This window comes from Serinus canaria, chromosome 2, assembly GCF_022539315.1.
Source record: "Serinus canaria isolate serCan28SL12 chromosome 2, serCan2020, whole genome shotgun sequence".
Taxonomy (NCBI): Eukaryota; Metazoa; Chordata; class Aves; order Passeriformes; family Fringillidae; genus Serinus; species Serinus canaria.
Genome location: NC_066315.1, coordinates 130,690,311 through 130,713,923, shown reverse-complemented (window position 1 = coordinate 130,713,923; position 23,613 = coordinate 130,690,311). Strand labels below are relative to the sequence as shown.

Here is a 23,613-nt window from a genome sequence, read left to right as displayed (position 1 = left end):
TTTTTACAGCTCAGAGACAAGGGAAAGGGTCAGGCACCCAGCTGCCATGGCACCTTACATTTCCACAGCCAGCTCTGCCACTGTGGTAATTGTCATCAGGAGCTAATGTCCCACACAGTTGTCCCCCATGGCCTCTTTTCACCTCTCTGTTATCCTGGGGGCCTCACAGGAGGAAAAAAATCAATGTGATACAGTGAGGAGTAAGGCACAGTTCAAGGTATTTGGGGGTTCTTAATTGTATTTTTAGATTATTCAGTGTCGCATTGGAGAAGATGATTTATTAAAGGTGTTTAACTTTGGAAGTTTCAGATTTGCAAAACACCATATTATATTCTTATAAATTTTGTACCTGTAAGCAGATATACCTATATAATAATTCAAGACACAGATGGATGGTTTATTCTTCTCAAGCTTTTGGATGGAAATAATCTTGAGCTTCTAAAAAATACTTGCACTTTTAAATATAACAAAGAGTAGATTATAACATTTTGGTATGTGGTCTTATTTTCAGAAGTTGAGTTGGAATGCTTTTAAGTTTGTAATTTTCCTCACTGTTCAAATGGTTCTAGAAGAGATTTAATCTTTTCAAGAGGAACTCTCAGCCACAGGCTGTATCCTCTCTTTAACAGTGTGTTGGAGCATTTATGCACAAAGTTAGCAAAGTTCAGATATCTGATCAGTTCCAGTAGAGACAGTCTGTGCTCAGTGACTGCAGCATCCATCCCATGCAGTTTGCTTCTCCTTCCCCTGGATCAATAATGCTAATAGAGATGAAAGTAACACATCAAACTCCTTCAGTGTTACTGTTGATGCTTTCTGACTAGCTCTTGATTGAAAGGAGGGACCCCACAGGCACTTTCTGTTAAGAAGAAAAAGATAACAGTAAACATTTTCTCAGTGCATCCCTTTCATTTACAAAGGATGTGCAGCAGTCTGTTTCTTTTAGAGCTGGAGAAATCAAATAGGAGTGACAGCATCTTGGAGCTGGGAACAAAGACATTATCTTCAGCCAAAAGCATCTACAAAGTAGGGGGGGACTTTCCTACTATGAAGAATTCTATGTCTGCATACAGTTGGTAACTTTTTTTCTCTGCTGTGCCTCCATGTCTCTGTCAACATGCACAGAAAACATCAGAGATAGCAAAGGAGCCACTCTGCCTTGTTGTGAGTCAAAATCTTTGTTGTTTGAGTGATTTGGTTCCAGAAGGGACCCTAAGCCTTCCTGTAATGATGGGAAGTGTCTGTGTCCAGCTCCTGAGAGCACATATCATCACAACAGCTCTGAAGGTCCAAGGACACAAACAATGACAGGACTGCAGGTGAATTTTACATGGGACCAACCTATCTCTGCACTCAAAAACTGTACACAAATCTTTGGGAATCTGAGCTTGTGTTATAGGTCTGAGAGATGCTGCAATTTTCATGGTACTGGTTAGGAACAGTTGCTTTGAAATCAGTTTACTTTTCCTGCAATAATTTTAATTCTTAACTAGGACACACATGAACTACAGAGGGGCTGGTAAGGGGAGAGGTGGTATACAGCAAGATAGGAAGTACTGAGACTGTGAGGGATTAGCAGGTGAATGTGTGAAACCTGCTAATCCATCCATTGCAGAATGACATGAAGCAAACACCTCTGTTGACCTGCTGATTTTCAGTGGCTAGTAGAGGTGAATACTATTCCCTAGGCTTGTTTTTGGTGGGTCCTTCTTGAAAACTGCTGAGTGGAGAACAGGTTAGTTGTTTTATGAAAAATGCTGCCTCATGGATAGCTGGTTCAAAGGTTGTCTGGGCACTGATCACGGGCTTGTTTGCTTAGAGACCAGTGCACATCCCAGCTAGAGCCTTCCTCCCTTGGCTTCTGCACTGGACAAAGTAGTAATAGGAAGTCCAAAATCGAGTCATGTGAATTTTCTTATTTTTTAATACTTTTTCCTTGTCGTCTTGTCTGATAAACTTGTCCAGCCATGCCCCAGTAATTTTGGGAATCTCTTTGGAAGCAGGAAGGAGCAGAGAGCCAATTCCCTTCAGATTAGTTTGGCTGCGAGAGGGAGCGAGTGCGGCTGTGCAGGGCGTGGCGCTCGCTCATCGGAATCACACAACGCCGGGAAACTAATTACAACTTTTAACTGTTGCTGCAATCTCTTCCGTGGAAGAGAAGTTTTCACATGACTATTTTTTGCATTAGAGGTGAAATCAGATCCTCGTACAGCACTTGCTGTATTTGGAGCGCTGCCAAAGAGCTCTTTTAAAGAGGCATTCCAGCCGCGCTATGTCATGGGCTATTCTCTGCTCCCGGCTCAGATGGGGACAGGAATGCGGACCTCCCAGTCACACTCCAGCCGTGCCGTTCGGGAGGCTCGCGTTGCGATCTAGAGAAAATAAGCATCAAGGCAGAGGCAATACCGCATGAAAATGACAGGGAGAAACAAGCAAAAGACAAGTGCTCTCTGTAGGGAGCTCAGCAAACCCGCAGCCCTCCAAACCCGCGTTTAACGCTGGCCAGAGCTCAAGTCAGCGTAACAACTAGCTGGGATTTACACACAGGTATCTTCTACTAAAAAGCGATTTCATTGCTTTTAAAGGCAGTATCTCCACAAGAGAACGAGCTGCCTACAGAATAGAGTGAAAAGCAAGAGGAAAAGGAAACATCTGAGCTGCAAAAGGTGAGAGTGAAATCATGGAAAACTCTGTAAAGACAAGCACCAAATGCAGAGTTCTCAGTAATCTTGTGGTTAGCCCATCTCCCCTAGAAGGGACTACCCTTTTGCAAGGAGAAACAAGTGTGAATGTATTTAGTCTGAGCTAGAGATAATTTCATCTTGGATTCTGTTTCTCAGATTTATTTTAAACTAGCAGACACCCCCTGCCCCCTCCTCCCCCCTCGTAAATATTTCCTAATTTCTTTAATCCTGACAGATTAAAACTGGAATATCTTTCAGACATTATGTGAAAATGGTTCTATTTTTGCTGGGTAATATCAATATACTAAATAGAACAGACAGGGACAATAAAAATGTTGATCTCTGTGGCTGCTGAAAGAGTGACATTAAGTGACTCTCACTGATATTTAATTTGCAAATTGAATTGCACTTATTGAGGGAGGGGAAAAGCAGCAACGCTTGTGTTGATGAGAAATTCTGCATTTGAAAATGCTCCTTATTAATGATTCAAAACATACTGTTCCTAGGAGCTGTAAACAAGTTCAGTATTCTGCACACTAATCCATAACCATTATCATATGTAGAGAACAAGAAGTTACTCATAAACAGATGTTCTCTTTGCCAAACCCATTCATTTAATGCACATTTTACTTTCCAAATCCTAGTGAGCAACTTTCTGTGGTGGGTACATGAAAGGATGGAAAAGCAGGGATGAGTTTGCCTGCAAAGGAGCAATGTTTTCATGACTGTTCTGAGTCTCCCATCTTGCCTTGGAGTGGAGGAGTTATTCGTCTTGCCCTGGAGGGCACTCAGCTTTCTGCTTCCAGGCACTGTGAGGCAGTGGGAGATGCCAAACGTGTTCTGTTAGCAGAGAGCTGTGTCATTAAGTGTGCTCTCTGCTCTGACTGGGAATGAAGCCTGGCATTCACAAATGCCTATGCCCAGAGAAGGCAATTATCCTGCCATAAGTTGTAGGTGAGCTTCAAGGAAAAGGTATGCCAAAAGCAAGGGTGGAGGAAGAATTACTGCTCAAAGCATAACTAAGTTACTTCATGTTTCTCAGGGCCTAGCACAGCCCAGGTGTTGAGTGTGTCTAAGTGTGGAGATCCCACCACCTGAGCAACCTGTTCCCCTGGCTGAGTACTCCCATGAAATTTTTGCCATGTGTCCAGCTGGAATTTCTCTCCTTTTGCTATGCACATCCAATAAACACATAACTCAGTCTTTCCTGTAACTCCCCAAAATGAAGATGTATGCACCATAAAGACCTTTCCTCCACCTTCTCCAGGTTAAACAAATCCAGTTTTCTCAGTCCCTGCTCCCACAGTGAGTGCTGCATCACCATGACCATCTTGGTGACCCTCTGCTTGACTCTCTCCAGTTTGTCAGTGCTCTCCTGGGAGCCCCAAACTGGACACAGTAGTCCAAATGGAGTCTCGTGAGTACTAAACAGCAGGGATCTTTACATGGATCCTAACAAAGAAAAAGACTGCCATGAACTAAATACCCAGCCAGGCTGTGCTGAGATCTCTCAGAACTCTCTCACTGCAGTTACTTAAAGGGAGTTTCTCAAAGATATTTAAAGAAAGAACAAGAGACAATGGGCAGAAACTGAAATACAGGAAATTCCGTTTAAATGTAAGAAAAAAATGTCTCACTGTGAATGTGGCCTAACACTGGAACAGTTGGCTAGAGAGGTTGTTAAGCTTCCATCCTTGGAGATACCCAAAACACAACTGAACACAGCCCTGAGCAACCTGCTGTGCCTGATTTTTCTTTGAGCAGGGGTGGGTTGATGAGGCATCTTCCATCCTCAACTGTTCTCTGATTCTGTGAACTGTTAAGTGAGATTAAAGCTACGTGTTCAAGGCAGGTTCTAGAATGATCCACATTTGAATCTTTATCAACATGAGATGCAGAGACACAAACAGAAGATTGCTTAAAAAACAAAACAAAACAAACCCAGCCATAGAACCCACAAAAATATGTTATTCTGGAGTTGGTCTTGGGTGGCACACAGAACCTGTTTCAGATGTTCCTGGGAGAGCAATTCTGTGTCAGAAATCACAGTACAGTTAGGGCAGTGTTGCAGGAGAGAACAACCCAAGCAGATTCAGCTTATGGATATTCATTTTCAATAGAGGTTTATCAAAATGAGAAAAAGAAAAAGAAAAAGAAAAAGAAAAAGAAAAAGAAAAGAAAAAGAAAAAGAAAAAGAAAAGAAAAAGAAAAAGAAAAAGAAAAGGAAAAGAAAAGTCAAGTCTTAGACAGGGTAGTCCAAAAGCCAGAAGGGAACAGGCAGCCTGGGTGCTGTTAAAAAAATTACTATATTAAAATCTCAGGTAAAAAGTTTAACATAATTTGAAAATAAAACAATGTGATCCAAAAAGGCCATTTCACAGCTCAATAGGTACATTAAGACATCACAGGAAATAAGTTAATGTTTAAAGAATGGGAAGCTTACCCAAATTAGGAGAACAGGAAAGCCCATAAAATAAGGGCAAGTCATCCATATACCCAAAATTAAAAAGGGTAAAAAATAATGTGAGTTGAGCCTTGCAGAGAATGATAGAAAATAGTTCTTTATATAGCAAAGGCAGGAAGCCAACTAGTTTGAGGACAAATATGTAAAAGGGCACTTGGGGAAGACAAGCAAACAGCAGAAATGCTCACTGGGTTTAATGTTCCAGTCTTTCCTGCTGAAGCATGAGAGAGAGTCCCAAACCCAGCATATTCTTGATAGCAGCTCTTCAGAGGAGGTAGTGCACCCTGAACTGAACTCACAGGAAATAATAGACCAAACAGATAAGCTGGAGGTCAGTAAACCAGTAGGACCAGGCACCACTCACAGAATATTTCTCATATGAAGCTGCAGAACTGGTGACCCAAGGTGTGTAAACTGCCATTAAAAGTGGCCTCTGTGCTGGAGAAGGAGGAGCTCAGAATTGCCACTGCAGCCCCTCAGCTAGAGGGGTCTCGGGAAGCAACAGTCCAGGGAGTTTGACCTCCATCCCTCCTACAACAGCAGAGCCAAAAAACCACATACACACAGGGAAGTGTGATGTCAAGGGAAGCAGTCCATATGATTTCTGTAAGGGACAGCCTTGCAACCAGTCTGGAATCCATAGGGGTGGTAACAAGAATGCAGAGATACTCTTCATATTGTGTTTAGATTTTCAGGGAGCTCTTGACAATTTCTCAGCAAAGGCAATGAAGATACTAAGACATCATGGACTGAATGAAAAGTCATTCTGTGATTTGAAAGGGGAAAGGAAAGTTCAGGGCTCAACTGTGACTTTTTTTAGGATGGAAAAACAGCAGCAAGAGAACCCCCTGGAAGTCACTCTGGTGTTACTTAACACCCTCAGCAGCAGCCTGGAGCAACAGTGTGTGTCTGGCATGCCCAGGTTTGCAGTGAATGGCAAGCTCATTTGTCTGGTGAAGTGCTGAGCTTGTAGGTGAAGAACTCCAGAAGTACTTAACAAAGACAAGGGAGGGGACAGAAGGGTGACACATGAGCTTCAGTGTTCACCAAGATAATGTCTTGGGTAGAATAATCTGTAGAATAATCTGAATCACATTTGCATGCTTATGAGCTCACAACTGGCAGCCACCACTCAAGGAAATGCTGCTGGAGTCACCATGGACTATTCTCTTAAAACCTCAGCTCAGTGTGCCATGGCAGCCAGAAAGCCAGGAAAATGGTGAGTATCCTCAGGGAGGCTCTTCCAGCTTAGGGCACCCACAGGTGGGGCAGTGTGTGTGCTTCTAATAGAGTGGTTAGAGAAAGGCAACCAAAAAGGACAAAGGGATCAGCTGCCTCAATAGGAAAGCCTGCAAAGCCAGAATTGCTCACATTAGAGAAGAGATGGGTGTGGTGTGATCACAACTTTTTAATGAACTTATTTTTCAAAGAACAGAGGTGGGTGTGAAATCTGGTCATCCGGAAGCAAAGGAGTAACTTGCTTAAAGGAAAAGCTTTGTTTCCAGAAAACCAAAGGCCTTGTGGATGATGTTGGTGGTACCCCAAAGCAATCAGGACTATTCCTCTGATCTCCTCAACACCCTGTGCCCAGGAGGCTCTGCAGATGGCTAGGCAATGTCCTTTGTTCTACAGGAAGTCAAATTTTTGCTCTGTCACTCGGAGCCAGTGGCTGATCCAATCCGTGGGTGTGCAATGCTGCTGGAACTTTTCTCTACTTGAGAAGAAGCAGAGGTCCTGAGATCAGCAACAGGGCTGAGGTATTTCCACATGAGCCACACATTTGCTCCATTCTTCTGGCCAACTTGTTTTGAGTGTCTTTTTCCATTATGAGGTTTGCAGTTGTTTCCCAAAGGGAAAGAAATTAAATGTGTGCCCTTTAAGCTCTATATAGTATATTAAAAAAGAGGGGAAAACTCTTTGTTCTGAGTTTCCTTCCAAACAGGATTTTTTGGTTGTCTTAGGATTTTTTTTTGCCTTAATTTGTTACACTGGGTAATGTCATCATACATTTTTCCTGTTTTTGCTGTGGAACTTCTTAGATGGTTCACAGATGTGCACTGGAAATTAAAAGGTAGCATGCTGAATCCTGAACACAAATAATCTTCATCAGTAACTTGAGCTGTTACTGCTCACAAAAGACAGAAAAGAGATTCCACTTGATCTGGCTGCTTTGGTTTTTCTTTTCCTTGGAATTTTAAAAAACTGCCTCCCGAGACTTGCGCAAGAACCAAAATAGGTTTTTTTACAATAACATCACAGCTCAGCTGGCAACCTTCCCCAAAACAAGTCTTTCCTCATCCCATGGTTCCTTCAGGCCTTTGCTAAATGTAATGGAACTTTCTAATCAACAAGGCTGTGTTTTTTCTTTTCCTTCATCTCTTCCCACTTAAAGCAGATTGTAGTCCTGTTCAAGTGTCTATTTATATTATTTACTGCAAAAAAGCCAGGCTGATCTGTGGACTCATTTCTCTGGTTCTTCCTATCAGCTGTTAATTTCAAAATCCTCTTTATATCTATTTTCCCACTCAAACATGTACTTGAGCTCATAGATGTGACCCCTTCTCCACCTTCCAGGTCCAGACAGAAGTTTCTGACTCATCTGCTCTACATGCTGAACATCTTTGGAGATGGACCCTTCCTAATTTTGCACCTTTCTGTTTCAGACAGGACATCCTCTTCTTAGAGGGAAGGTATGACTCTCGAGGCCCACAGTGGCAGCCCTATACCATCTGGCCCTGTAAAATATTATTTCCAGCTATTTCTAGTGTGTGTAACATCATGTTTTCTTCATAGCATGTGATAAAAAATATTTGGTTGGAATGTGAACTATTCAATGGAGGTGGTGGCAAACATCCCCACGCCCGCTGTCCCAGCCAGGTTAAAGTTGATGGTGTTCCTGCAGAGAAGCTGTGTGACAATTCAGCAGAGAAAGGTGGCTGAGCATCAAGCATACCAGGCATCTCTGGAAATTGTATCATATTGTTATCATTAGGTTCTGATCTTGGTAAGCTGGGATTGACTGAATGCTCTGAGGGAGTTCAAAATGAGAACAGCTGAATCACAGCAGACTCACTGGAGTGATCGAAGGCAACAGCAAGCAGAAATCTGCATGAGTCATTCCAAAGAAGAGGCCAGAGAAAAGGGTGGGTGTGCTTTGTCCTAAAGTACATAGCTCTTCTGGGAACATGAACTTCTCAGGAGCTTCTGCTTTTCTCTTCTGGTAGATAGCCAAAGGGAATCTACTATTTTCTTTGAATTGCTCTAGATAAGGATGGGTTCTGCTGGAAACAAGAGGTACAGTCCAAGTTCTTATACCCATTCTATCCTTCCATTCAGCTGTTTTTCACCTGCTGCAGATCTATGTAAGTGGGAAGGCATCACTCCAGAAGGAAGGCCCAGGGCTGAGCAGGGACAAAAATGTACTCAGAGACATTACAGGACCATTACCTCAGCTTCTTCCACTGTGATATTCTGAAAGAGTAAAGAAAATGATGTACTCTTTTTGGAGAGAGGCTAGGAGCACAGTGCCTCCCACAACAGGGCCACCCCTTGCCCTCATGGTGCCTCCATGTACAGCCTTCCTTCCACAGCCTGTCTGACCAGTGGTGGCATCCACCCTGCCACACCTCCCACAGCTGCCAGTGCTGCCAGGAGAGGGGACTAGCAAGAGCCAGTTGACTTGACAGGTGGATGCATGGATTGGGGGATTGGCAGTGCCACAAAGGGTGCTGGTCTGAATCCCACCAGGCAGTGACTCAGCACCTTCCCATTTTGACAGCAGCCCCACAGCCTTTGTAAAACTGTGTTGTCTACTTCACAGTAAATATCTGCTTGCTAATTACAGCCACCACCAAGCCTTTGCTTGAAATCCTTGAAGGAAATTAGTTGTCCTGTCCTCTGCATATCCCTTGGTTGCTCCTACAAGGGGGTGTGTGTGGTACCCTGCTATTGTCAAATCAAATAATAGTTTCTGCTGCTCATCTCTGGTGGAGACAGCATGCTGGTCACTGCTCCCAAATGTCCTTCTGTTGGAATCAGCTGGGTGAAATGACTCACTTTAAATAACCTGTCATTTTGATAATTTGGGTCTTTTTAACCCCAGAAGATTTGGGATGGCCCAAATGAATACCTGCCCTGGCAGTCTGCCAGCACACAGGGGCTGAGCCACTGAGTGCTCCCTCACACCCTCCCTGCTGCTGAGCACCTGGCAGCATGTCTGAGGGACTCCTTCAGTGATTCCAAAGGCTTCCTCTCACCAGGCTCCTGGGAATTTTCCACTCAGGGCACTTGTTATCTACAAGGTGTCATGTTTCCACGGCATGGTCCAAGCGGGGATCTCAAAGCCCTGTATAGATGGAAATTAGTGCCATGTCAACAGTGACCCTCCCAGCCCCAGCCTGGAAGCCACAGTATTGCCAGATGCTCCCAGAGCTCACCTCCCCCCTGCCTTGCTTCATCTTCCCATGTTTATTCCTTTTGGTGCTCTGTTGGCCAGAGGAAGAGTGCCAGCATGACCATAAACTCCTGTTCCCTGGCCAGGCACCTCCCAGTTCAAAGGAACTAAGCTGTGCTAATGTTTACAAGAAATATTCTAATTCCAGTGTGTGAAACCATTCTCTTGACAACATCTTTCTGTGGCTAAGCATTAAAATGTTTATTCAGACTGGACCAAGATCTATTTCAAGTCAAAACCCCTAGTCAGACATTCCTGCATCCTACAACAGCATTCCCTCAAGCTGACTGTGACAGGGCAAAGCTGTTGTTGACTGAGGACAGAAGGATTCTCTCCTGCTCATGCATTGTCCCTTTGTTTCTGAAAAGTGCTGCACAGTCACAGTAAGTGATGGCTCACTAGATAAGAAGCTGCTCTGCATGTGAATGAGTGCCCAGCACTTTCAGGAAACTGTGAGATGAGCAGTTCCCCTTTTTAATGTTCTTTCATGCCCAATAAAAATATATTTGTCAAAATATGTGCACCAACTGCCTTCAGCTAAGCATTGGATTTACCTGCATATTCCCACCAATCTTCAACTGCAGAAAATTATCTCATTAAATTTTACTTCATTTCTAGCTTTGCTGTTTCTTAATGGGAAAAATCTAATGTCTAATGATGTATGAGCTGGGTGTTTTCAGTTTTGGTTTGTTGTGGTTTTTTAATTTATTTTTTAACCACATTATTAGATTTCTCCCAGAAAGTTTCTCCTTGTGGTCTTATGGTATGGATAATCTTCAGGGTATAATGACATTATCTTCCCAGACTAGTCTAGGAAATGAAATCACATGAACAAACAGAAGTATAATTACATATTCCTGCACCTTCTCTATAGGTAAGTATTTGATATGTGTATAAAAATACAAGGCTTGCATTGATAAATGTGATTCTCTGCAGGGAGACACTGTGGCAACAAATATGAGTATGTCTACCTGTGTATAGCCTTCCTTTCCCAGAGTGTGGTATTACTAACTTGGAAAACTGAAAAATAAAAGGAATGATCACACTTTCTTAAAAAAAGATAAAATGATAGAAAATATTTTGAAACATCAATATATAGTGAATTCTGTGCCTTTCAGTCCAGTCTTCAGCTTCTGCTCTGGGAGATACTTTCAAGCCAAAAAGAAAAGCATTGTTGAGATTCCTAAATAATCAAACCAAGGCTTGAAAAGACAGCATTTGTCATGAGCCACACACTGAATCTGTGATAGCTGGCAGCAGTTACAGTATTACAATTAAGTATAACATTTTTTTCAGATAGGATAAACACCATTTGTCACTTCATAAGCTTTTGGATGTGAAAATGGAACTACAACTGTTTCCTTTTCTTATCCAGATGTAAATGATGTTGCTTCATTTTCTGACAATGTACTTAGTAGACATCATTAAATGAAATTTAAAGCCTCCTCCGTTTCAGTTCCCCTCCTTATTCTCCAATTCTGACACTGTTTTCTTGATCACTGATAGAGAAGCCATCCAAGTGGTTTATTACTGGTTGGCTGTATCACTTCATAGTCAAAATGTGCTACACCAGAAAGGAAGATCCAAAAAGGATGACAAAGAAGTGTGTGGGAATATGTGAAGTTGTTAATATCCATGCTGGAAAAATCTGGTATTAATTATGGCAGTACATTTCAGAATCTCAGGTCTAGGGTTGGTATGACAGAGGTAAATTTGTAGCTAAATTGAATGCCTGGGTATCTTTTTGTTATGACAGTTGCACCCTGCACAGAAATGTCAATAAAGCTGTTAGCTATCCATTCCATATGTCAGCAAACAGCAGAGGGATGTGTGTGACCACATCCAGGGATGCAGCTGGGAACGTTTACTGCAGCACTGCAGAGCAGAGGAAACTGAAAGGATCCTGGCCAGGATTTCCAGCCATTCCCATTGTAATGTCCTGGTGCACATCATCCAGGAAATCTGGGGGAGTGCTGGGTGTATTGTTGGGATAAGGCACGAAATGATGACACAGACACTGCTGCTCTCGAGGGGAACAAAAAAGAGAGGGGACCTTTATTTTCTGACTCCAACATTTATAGTTTTCCAAAGGTGACAGTGGATTGGAGGGTGACAGTGCCACCTCTCCAATGCCACTGGACAGACCAAGGGTCCATCAATTCTCTCCACCTCCATGAAAGAATGCAAAACATAGGTTATTTACAGAATTGTGTGTGAGAAAGTTTGTTGAAAGAATATAAACATCAGAAGGCTTTACAAAGTTTTACAAAATCAGGGCGACAGTGTATAAGAGTTTTGAACACCTCTGAAAATCCTCCAGCCAAAAGAAGCATGCACCTAAGGGAAGCACAATTGCAGGGATGGACCATTGACTTTTTCAACAACAAATTAAAAAGGGATTTTAATGACCACAGACAAATAGCATCCAGGTAATGCCTCTTGCTGCTGAGATGTCATAACAAGGCATTTCCTACGGGACACAGAGGAAAAGCAGACAAAAAAATGGCCAGTAGCCCATCTGTAGTTCTTATGTATTTCTTTCTGAACTCTCTCTCTCGCTCTCATATGCCCAGCTCTGAGCCACAGGGGTACTCCCTTGAGGGATTTTGCCTCCTTAAGTGACTGTCAGAGTTCTGCTTGCTGGTATGCTCTGCTCCTGGACACTGACAAGTGTCTTTCCAACAGTTTTTCTTTTATTGGTCTGAATTTTGATTTTTTACTTCTTTTTCCCCAGACTGTGCCCTCCAAAGTGTGGAGAGGCAGCCTGGATGCAGATGTTCAGGCCAGAAGCCTCTCCCCCTCTCAAAGCCAAAGCAAATGTAGACTCCTTTGCAAGCTCATGACAAGAGACACACAGCTCCCCTCTGCACAGCCTGCCCTCACCTTGGCAAGCAGTGGTGCCCGTGTCTGGGGAGGGAAGCAGGGCTGGGCTGCTCCCTCTGTCCTCATGGAGGAGTCTGTCCTTCCTGGGCCCTGAGTCCATGCCTGCACCAGTACTCCAGGGAGAGCAGCACAACCAGGAGTGCAAACCATTCACCACTCAGCAAAAAGGAATGTTAACTTAAAGGGAGACACTGTATTTACAGTTCTTGAGAGACAACACCCTACAGCCAGCACTAGGAACAAAGCAGTGACTTAGGGGGGGACAAGAGTTCCACAGACAAGAAGATGAGATGAAGCTTGTTAGAAGCTGCAAAGTGACACAACCTAAAAAACTAAATAAGTGCTGAACAGCCTTAATTCTGTGTGCTGCTATAGTCTTTCTCCACATGATTGCACATGATGCCTTCGCCAGGTCTGTGATGGGCCATGAATGGCACAGGTGCTGTTCCCAAGCTTTCCCCCATTGTTCAAGGCTCTGTTTCCTGCCCAATGGGCAGCCCCAGCCTTGCTGTCTGCTCCCAAGGAGAAGCAGTGCACTGAGGCAAAGCCCCCTGCTTTGTCCCCCTTTGGCATCCCAGTTCTGGGGAGAATGAGGACCAGCCAGAAGGATGGGCCTTTCACCCTCCTCAGTTCCTAAAATACTTATTTATAACCTTAAACAGCCTGGACTCTTGGCATCTCCAGTGCCTTTGATCCTCTGACATCTGCTCTGGCTGCCTGCAGTTTCCAGCCTGGGAAGGATGGAAATTTCATGGTGGTCCCCCTTGATTTAAGTACGTGCCTGCCTTGGGGTTGAGTCCTCCCTGGTGAGATGATTTGCAAAGCAAAGCCTTCCCCACCTGAGCTCACTGAGCTCTGGGTGCTGCCTTGCCCAAGTGCCTGTCTGCCCAGGGCTGTGAAAGGAGCACTCACAATGCACAGGCTCAGAAGCACCAGAAAAAGTGTCTGACCTTTGTGTGTCAAGTGTGCTAGAAATGGATCAGCATGAGAGGCACAGGTGCCTTTTGAGCAGGGGAAAAAAGGAACTTGGCAAGTCTTTTGATGTGTCTCAGTGAGCAAGCAGCAACACCAACAAAGACAGGAAAAGATTCAGAAAAGCATACTTGTAATAGCTGAACACAAAACTGTGCAAAAGTAACAATTTTGATAGCTTCACAGACAATTTGCCTTGTGTTGTGCCTGATTTGCTGTCATTTCACATAACATGGAAACTTGAAAATAAGACACAGTCAAAATGCTCTGGAGAGGTAATGGCTGTTCATTTCCTAGGCTAACATCCTGCCTCGGGTGAACTTTCTCCATTCTACAGTCAAAGGTGGCAGGTGTCCATAGGCCTACAGGTGGGGATGATTTATGCTGTATTATTTAGAGCTACTCTAAGTGAGGGGAGAGACAAGGATATGAAAACAATCCTCCCTTTTTACTTTTCTGCTTGCCCTCATAGAGTGAAAAATCTCCCCTTCCTGTGGGCTTTCCTATGACCCTGGTCTGGGAAGCTCAGGTGTTTAGCCAAGGAAATCAAGCAAAGCAGAAACTGAAACAAAGACTGTGACTAATTAAGATGTTATCTTGTGATCACATTCAAATGAAAGTTCCTGGGAAGAGAATACAAAAATTGTAAGTAGCTGGAAAGTGGTTCTTTTCACCAGCCTTAATGCAGGGTACCACATAATAACTCACAGCTGTGCATATTTGATCCCCATCTAGCATCAGTTCATGCATTATTTACATCCTTATTACTGGCAGTTGAACAGAAATCAGTTGCACCAGAATATCTGTTACACCTGATGGGAGACAAGCATTTTGCATAGCCCACACCCGTGGCTGAGCATGGCCCAGAAAGGCAGGGGCAGAGAAGGCAGAAAAGCAACTGAGCTCTGAGAAACTGGAACTCCTTAGAAATCAGATAAAAAGGAAGAGGAAGAATGTTTTGGAGCATGAGCAGACATTCAGTGGATGGGAGAAAGGAAGAAAACTTACTCACTTTGCCTCTATCCAGAGCTGCAGCAAAGAGCAGCCAAAGTGAGGGGAGGCTTTATGGAGAGAATGAGCAGTGCATGAAGCACCAGCATCCTTCAGAGAGTGAGCTGGAGTTCTTGTCAGTAGTGTCCTTTGACTGACACTCCATGGCCTGTGCTAAAGGTAAGGGGTCAGGCAGGTTTCCTGTCGGGACCCAGGACATTCCTCTGGCTGCCCTGGGTGATTCGAGACCCTGGCAAGGAGCTCAGAGACCTTGGCACAGAGTCAGAAACACCTGTGCCTTCAATTTTAGTCCATGGAAACAATTACCAACTTTGTGTGAAGATTTACAAGCCACAAGAGTTTGAGTTAAATGATAGTTAATTTGCCACAAGGTGAAAAAGTAAAATTTTGAAGTTTTAGAATGGGAGTTCAAGAAGCAAAATAGAAGAATCTGGGTGTATTCTGTCCTTCTCCTTCTTCTTGTCCTCCATCTTCTGCTAAGATAGTGACACTTTTTGATTGGTTTAGAGTAGAGACAAACTGCCTAATGCAGGTCATAAGTATTAGAAAATTATTGTGAATAAAATACACGTAGTTCGTAGTATAAAAAGTTAACACCACCCCAGAAGCAGTCACTGTGCCACAACCCAACCTGCTGGACAAATCTCAGCAGGTCAAGGAAAGAATGTAATAGTTAAAAAAAATAATCAACCCTGAAAAGCAAAACCGACAAATCTTGACTTCTTATTCGGTCGTGGGACTGGGGAAAAAAACATATATAACTTTCTAATACCTCAGAAGTCATCTCAGCCACAGAAACCCGAGAGTTTCTTGGCCACTAACCCAGGCAGAGAGCTGCTTCCTGGCTTGGAGATGTCTAGTAAGACACAAAGTGCTTTGGCATTCCCCTAAAAGAGGTGGTGAGGCACACCACACCCTGTGGTGACCAGGCCATTCCTGCCATCAGGAATCCCAGGACTGCTGTCACGTAGCCTGGTTGTGGAGGTGATTGGTGATGGCTTCTGTAGGGATGACTGCCCATGGGGAAATGGATGGACACCACCAATTTCACTTCTGCAGAGCACTTGACAGCTGGTGGAAGCTGAAAACTTTGCCTCCTTTCCAAGAGTTCTAGAACAAAACCATGAAAAGGTGTTTTTTATATCTAAAATGAGTTTAGCTCCTTCATGCTATCCCATAGGCACCCTGGAACAGACTGCTTCTGCCATCTTTACATAAATGCTCCAAATTCCTTGCTGGACAGGAGGGACAAGCTTCGAGACAGGCTGCCAGGCAGGATGGTTTGGCTCTATTGCTGTCTCATTGTTATTACCAGAAGTATATTCCAGGACCACATCCAGCTGCAGGCAGAAGCAGGCAGGAAGCTAGCACACAAGCATCTGCTCTGAAAACTGGAATCCAACCCCAATCCAGTCCTTCAGGCAGTAACATGACTACACCCAGGTCAGCTGAAACCCATTTCTCCATTTGAGTAAGCAGACCTCCAAGAACAATTCCTCTGATGCACATAGTAACACCATGCTGGATCATCACACATTCGATGAAATTAGCCTTTTTCCTGCCCTGAGCTCCAAGTCAGAGCCAATACTTCACAACAGGTCCACGTGGGCCATAAACCAGTAGCACAAGATTGCAAACTCTCTGTGTGCTGGCCCTGCTGCAGAGAGGAGCGGGAGGAAGAAGCCAGCAGTGCGAGGCTCACGCCAGGTCACGCTCCTGTGTACGTGGAGGGTTTCAACTCAAACATGTTACCAGCTGCAGCCACCCAAGGCAGCCAAGGCTCAACAACAAGCAAAACCTCTGTGTATGAAGGTCACAAGAAGAAAAAAATGTCCAGAGCTGTACGAAAGGGCCCATTTGGAGGACCTCTGAGCAGTGGCCCCCAGGGGAGGCATAGCTGCCAGTGTGCATAATTGCCAAGAGGTTTAAAGGGAAAACCCACAGCACAGCAGGACTCCTAATGCTGTCCAGATCAAAGCAGCTTTGTGGTTTAGAAAATGTGTCATCAGAGGGAGGAAAAAAAATTAATGGCATCCTCTTCCACGACAGCCTAGTAGTGCCTACATGGTGCAAACACCTTGTGTTAGACTTGTATAAGCCTCACAGACATCCTGGAGAACTGCCAGTGGGCTTGAGAAAAGAGGGTACAGCAGCCCCAGGCCAAGGACAAGCTCATGGGCATGGGCTACTTTGTAGGCTACACCACAATGCAGCCAGTCAGCCTGCTTTCCCCTTCCAGGGCACCTGGACAATTCTGACTGGAAACATCTTCTCTAGTGTTTCATGGTGACTTGGGAAAATGTAAGGAGACATAGCTTCAGCTTTCCAGAAGCTTCCCTTGCACAAGACAGCTATAGAAAAACTCCTTATATTCCAGCCCTCCCTCCCTTCCCAAGTTCTTCTGTGCAGGGGTGAGGCACAGATGCACCTCAGGATTTGCTGTTTGGAGACAATCCTACACCCAAGACCTTTATCTAACTCACCTGATTTGCCCTTACCCCAGAGTAAAAGTAGATCACTCCATGTGACTGATGTAAGCAAGCAGTAGGACAAGCCTGGTGTGGGGGAATATGTTTGTGGGCACATTCCATCCATCCAGTTATCCACAGATGCCTAACGAGACCCAGGGAGGCAGCCACAGGCCAGGCAGCTCAGACTCCATCTGTAATTGCTTCTTGTGCAACAAGTTGCAATCATATGAGAGCTACAGACATGAAGACTATTGCCCCACCAGGAACACAAGCAGGAGGAGAGACCTCCCTGACACAATTTTAGTCCAGATCATCTCTGGACCCCTGTGTGCTGTGAGAATCACAATTTGTGGGCTAAATCCTGAAGGCCTTAATCAGAATTTTTCTGGAAAAATTGAAATGCATTTGTGGAGGCTGTGCAGAAGCCTTGCCTGGCTAAATGCTTTTAGACCAGGAGCCCTGCTTTCCCTCAGCAGATATCTAGCACCACAAAAAACCTGCTTTGCTTTACAAAGCACAGAAAAGGGATTTTCTGCCCTGAGGAAACCACAGTATAGGAGATGTAAATATGAGAATGGGCAGTCTCTCAGTCTTGTAGTGGATCAGTCTCCAGTAACCTTTAAGTCTTTCTGATTTTTGCTATATTTGAAGCAAACAAACAAACAATTCCAATGTTGTTGTGAATCCCTTTAGAAACCTAAGGCAATAAACCACTCTTGCATGTTTTCTAGTGAGACTTGACAAGAGGAGTGGCTGGGCAGCTTCAGAGGAGTTTTTGCTTGGTCATACCCTTATGGCAGGTGCTGACCAGGGGTACACTTCTCAGCTCTACCAGGAAAATGGAGAGAGAGCTGGGAAAGAACAGGTAGCTGACTCCTTGTATTGAAACAGGTGATTAAGTACTACACATGTAGCACTGTGTGTGTTCTGTGTGTGTTCTTAACCAGGGAAGGCAAGGGGTTCTGTGGCATTGGGTATGGAGACAGCCTATGGTAGGCTGGGGCCATGGTTTCTGAGAGAGCACAGCAAGAGGTGTGAGAGCAACACAAAGAAAGATGCCTCTCCTCTTCAGTATTTATCATTAGGGCTGAGGCTCCTTCAAGGATTCCCTGCCCTCCAATCTCTGACAGACTGAGTTCAAATGAGAACACAAATCTCAATGATAAGGTTGTAAAATTCGCCAACAGAATGTCAGATATGATTAAAAAAGAAGATAATAGTGATGTGATGGCTCATGGGGAGGAGACTGCTGAATCAGTTGTAAAAATGGACAATATGTTAAAGGGAGCAGCAGAGCCCAAGCAGAGTCAAAAGGTTTACACTGCACAGCAAAATTAAAATGTGGGTGCTAGTGCAGGAAGCTTTACTGTGAGCACACCAGTCCCTATGGGAGGTTTGGAATATCTTCTTGGGAAATCACCATCCAAATGGTTTTGGGATCACTTCCAGAGATACCTGTGATTTCACTACGTTAATGTGTTGCATTAGAGATACCTGTGATTTCACTACGTTAATGTGTCTCTGGGTGGTGGTGGTGTGTGTCCTTAAAGAAATTAGATCTTTAACACTGCCTGTGCAGCCCCAAGGATGCAGCAAGGTGAGGAACTCCCCACACACCCCATTAGCAGGATCACCAGGACAACTTCCCTATTCCTCATTACATCAGCTGCTGTGGCAGCATGCTCCAGGTCAGCCAGGAATGGCCATACAATTCCTGCCACTCAGATTACAGCCATACGCATATTTGCACAAGAAAAGGCTGGAGGCTGAGGTGGAGCAGGAAGGTAAAAGCTGGGTAGAGAGATGGTGAAGGGCAGGACAGGTGTCATAGTGCCCTTTCAGCCACCCCAAAGCACCTCAGCAGGACCAAGAGGTGATGTGGTACAGGTGAAGAGGACCTTGCCTGTACCTCCGAAGAAAGCAAGGCACAGGGAAGAGCTCTTACTTTCCTGGCTCAGGGTTTATGTTGTTTCTGAGACAGTGACCCCACAGGAAGCTTCAGGCACACAAGAGGCCACTTCACCCTAATCTCAGCCTCATTTATTTCCTTGTATTCCAACCTGTTATTAGGGAAAAGCTGGAACAGGCAGAGCCTGGCAACTCAGCCTGGCGCACCATTGGGCCCTTTGGATTCTGTGGCCATCCACAGGTACACTGTGCCCCTGGCACTCTCTTGGTGTGCTCTGCCTTTCCCTCCCCAGCCACACAGGCACCCCCCTGGCCCCAGCACACCCATGGGTCTCCAGTGAACCACAGCTCCCACCTTGGCCAAGCTGAAGGGATGCAGCAGAGAAAGCAAATGCTCTGCCCCTGTGAGAAGGTGTTTCTGGGCAAGCTGTCAGTGTAGCAGCTAGTGCTGACACACAACCCTGGCACAGATGCAGCCAGCTGTAACCTTCACACAACCAAATGCCAGACAAGCATAAGTTGATGATGGGAGCTGAGGCCATGGTAAGGGAGCAGGTTTCTGGCCACCAACAGCAGAAATTTGGGTTAATCTTTCATATCAATAACTCTTCCCTTTAAATTTAAAACTCCCTCTCATCCTTCTGCCTTCCTACTCTGCACCAAACACACTTTGCCTGCTGGTGATTTACTGCTAGTGAAGCAGACGAAATAACCCTTTTTCTTGCACTGTCACAAAGCCTCATTTTGGGGTAACTGCATATGTTAGGTTTTCCAGGTGGTTGTGATAAGCAGCCCATGTGAACAGAAAAATAAACATTATGGCTTTTAGATGCTACTCAAACTGCCCTGGATTGTTTCCGCAGCACCTGCACAGGCCCTCAACCAAAGCCTCGGGCTGCCTCCAAGGGAAGCAAGGCATTTGATGATATCACAACAACCAGATGCCAAGCAGAGAATTTAGAAAGTGTCAGCAAACAATACAGGAGTTGTTGGGATATTTAAAAGTGTCTCGAGCAGCTGTAGCTGGCTAGAGTACATAAAAGGGAATAGCAATTAATTCACAGTTGTCCATACCATTGATCTAACACAAACAGGAGGAGCAGGTGACTGAATGTCATGTTTCTGGCTTGTACCTGAAACCCAGGTAACAGATTTCTAGTGCCTTGCCAGACGTGGCAGAAAAAAAAGTGTGGTGATGTACTGCAGTGGCTGTGGAGTCAGTTATCTCCAATAAGAGGGGTTGCTTTGTCTAAACCACAGACAAATGAAAAGTATAGAAGAAAAGCCCAGTTTCAAATCAGTTGCTTCCCTCCTATTGTTAATTTAATTTTCACATTTAGCTGAATTATTTCTAATTGGTGGTATGTTATATAAATCCCTCTTACCTGAAATCAGATTTCTACAGATTCTTCCATCCACTCCTGCTCTTCTTAAAGCCAACAGGAGTTTTGTTGATAGTCAGGAGAACTAGCTCCAGTGCAGACCCTAGTCATGAGAACCAGTGTACAGGCATCAGAAGGGGGAAGGCATGTACCTGTACCTGTACACACATGAGCTTTAGCAGAAGGCACAGAAAGGGGCACATGTAGGGGCAGTCCCATGTCTGGGCTTGGCGGGATGCTGGGCTCGCTTCATTGGTATGAACCAAATGCCCTCAGATGATTTGTTGTACAGTAATATATATGGTCAGGGTGAAGAAAAAGGGCTAAAAGGGGCTCCTGGGATCATCAAACTGAGCTCTTGACTGCCACAAACACTGCATCTTAATTCCCAGTATGAATTTTCAGACAGGACAAGAGGGTGTATTCTCACCTTCCCCTGTTGTGGTGTGTGTTCAGTTCCCAATTGAGTTATCTTCCCTGTTTTGTATTGTTTTGTGATGCTTTCCCCCAGTTACACCCCTATACCCAGTTCGATGGTTCAGTCCTGGTTCCCCCTTTCCCTCAAATGGTGTCCTCCCTGTCTGGGCTCGCTGCCAAGCCCTTGTCTCCACCCCCATTCCCCTGGCAACTGCCCCGTTCCCCTCCTCCAGAGCCCCGTTCATCTCCTGAAACCCCCCCATCCTTCCAGAAACTTCTCCCTTCCACAGGTGGTGATTGGGCAGGTGCCCCGAGCCCGTCCCTCGTCCGTGTATCACTTGTTGCCACCCCTGTCAGTCATGTTGAATTCCCCTCCTCAGTTTCCCCCGATTGGTTCTTGTACACCCCTTTATATACTGCTTCTCCCCCTTTTGTGCTGTCTTTTCCCGCTCGGGCGCAGTGGTGTCTTTTCCCGCCTGGACGCGGTGGAGAAATGATACATTAAAACCACTGGGCTACACCGGGCGCGTTAAGACCCTCTTTTCTCTCGGCTTCTCCGCCTTGCCGCTTCTTTTCGATACTGTTGCTGCTGTCCTGCCGAGGAAGGCGCAGCCCGGACGTCCCTGACGGATCTGGGTAGTGCCCCCTTAGCTGCTAGCTGCTGCTGTGCTCCGAGCTAGCCCCGGCCGCCTTCCCCCCTGCTCGGACGGGAGGGAAGTGCTTTCGACACAGCAGCCGCGGCATTCCCCTTGCACCCAAGCCCAATGACACTGCATGACACGTGGTGGCCAAGCTGATCAGCCCTCCTGCCTGTGTGTGTGAGCTGCTTTTTCACTGTGCATCTGCTTGTCAGAGCCCCTGAGGTTATCATGAGTCCCTGAAAAGCCTTTGAATGGCCTGGCAGTCTTGTTCCCCAGCCTTGAGCACTGAGCTATACAAGGGAAGAAGGCCATACACTTTATAGCTACATCTGTTGGTCTTGATCTGTCCCCTGACTCTTCCAAAACACCTCAGGTGACAGTTTCCTTCACATGCTTGACAGCCTGTCCCATGCCAAGGACTGTCCTGCCCATCTCCTGTGTGCCACATACCCCAGTCCTTTGGTCCTTCACATCCCTGCTCGCTCGCATGGTCACCTGCACACTTCTTCCCCAGAAGTCTTCTGCACTTCCAGACATCTGCCTTCCCCATCCCTGAGGAGCATTTGGCTGCAGCACCAGCTCCATAGCCCACAGGTGATCCAAAAAAGGCAAGCAGAGAGCAAACCCTGGGACACAGATACCCACACCTCCCTCTCTTTGCTTTTACTGTCAAATGGGACTCAAAGGTACCAGAAAGGTGCGGGCATGGGATATCATCCAGATACAGCTCACATCTCTACTGTGAATTACAAGTAGAAAAACTTATGGGGTGGCTATGGGCAGCTCCCAGAAACAGCCTGGGTGTTTCTCTTCAGCTGGTGCTGCACCTCAGGTAGTCCTTCGAGGCCGGAGCGGAGGCAGCACACAGCAGCCTGGGGACTGCTCTGTGCATGGGCATGAGTTCAAAGGTCACAAGAAATGCAGAGGCTCTTGGAGTCATGCACAAAGGCTGGCTGTGCCAGATGAGCTGGGAACACCTTGCAGAGAGCAGACACCAGAACCACACAGCCCATGGAAAAAAAAAAATCAGCCCAAAGGCTTGAAAGGAGACAAATTTCTTACAAACCATACTTTTCCTGCAATACCAACAAATTATGCTCAAGAAATATACTTCTTCTTTTAGAAAAATTCACCTGACCTGCTCCTTCTCTTGAGCAATGTTTCCAACCCTAAGTGAATGCAAACAGATGTGAGTATGTCAGAGGCTGTGAAGAACTGGAAAATCTTTATGGGAAATGGCAGCCCCAAAGAAATACAGCCAAGACAGACTTTGAAACTTAATGATGGTAAGGAATGGTGTCAAGGGGGATGACTTTAAGAAAATATCCAGCCAGCTCACCTGCTCTGCAGCTCTCAGTGCTCCTGCTACCTTCTGAAGGGCCAGTGCTCCTGATCCTCCCTGCCTGGCTCCCAAAACCTCCTCTGCTTGTCTCAGGATACAGCCTGGGATTTTTGTTTTATCATTCTGTAGTGCAATGACAATGTAATATTTAAGAGGCATATGAAATCAAATGTGGTCTCAAACTAGGTCTTCTCGTGAGTGGTGCACAAGGTGCATTATTCATTTTCATATTTAATTCATTCCCAAACTCCATTTGTGGGGCCTGTTGATGTGTGCTGGCCTGAAGCAGCACAGAATCAGTGTTTCTCACCACAGAATGTATGGGGACCCACACCACACCATGGAGAGCTCTCTTCTACTTCTTGGGTGTCTTGAGCATAACTATAGAAGTTCATATCTCTTTTCAGATGGCTCTGTGACTTGGGCTGTGATCTGCAGTTAAAGGTGGCTTGCTGCTCTCTGGGCTCATTTTTTAGAACTTCTGAACATCAAACAGCTTCAGGAGCTAAGCTTTGAAATTATAGCTATTATTTGGTGATGGACATTGTGAAAAATTAGGTGTATCTCAAATTGTGTCCCCCAAGTTTTTTAATTTTTCACTTTAATCTACCTCAGTTGTGCCAAATCAAAACTAGCCTGCCTTAGTCTAGGTCAGTTTGCCATTATCTATTATCACCCCTGCAGAAGAGTGGAAACAACCATTTCTTTCCAGTAGCAGTGTTTGAACAGCATGCAACAACTAGGATGTAAATTCAACCATGGAACAGTCAGGGGAAAGCCAGTTTTGCTCAGTAAGTTAGAACCACACATTTCCAACACTGAATGAGGTGATGAAAAAGCTAAAACCAGAATATATGATCAGGTAATTAGCAGTATGCAAAGGGATTGAATTAAGTGGCAAAGGACTCCCTGGTCCTGGTCTTTCCAATCTCTGTCTGCTTGAGTTTGCAACCTTAATGTTCTTTAAACACACATTTTGAGTTAT

General features: G+C 45.1%; 1 protein-coding gene and 1 long non-coding RNA gene across 2 annotated transcripts in view; one reads left to right on the top strand and one right to left on the bottom strand.

Annotated features, from left to right (window-relative positions):
- Positions 1 to 23,613, top strand: part of PABPC1 (poly(A) binding protein cytoplasmic 1) — a 688,709-nt gene that overhangs the window by 88,568 nt on the left and 576,528 nt on the right. The window lies entirely within an intron of this gene.
- On the bottom strand, positions 259 to 6,709 carry LOC127059213 (uncharacterized). The gene is made up of 2 exons (XR_007776825.1): positions 5,337 to 6,709; positions 259 to 859 (listed from the first exon to the last, which is right to left on the bottom strand). It is a non-coding gene; the product is annotated as an uncharacterized LOC127059213 (long non-coding RNA).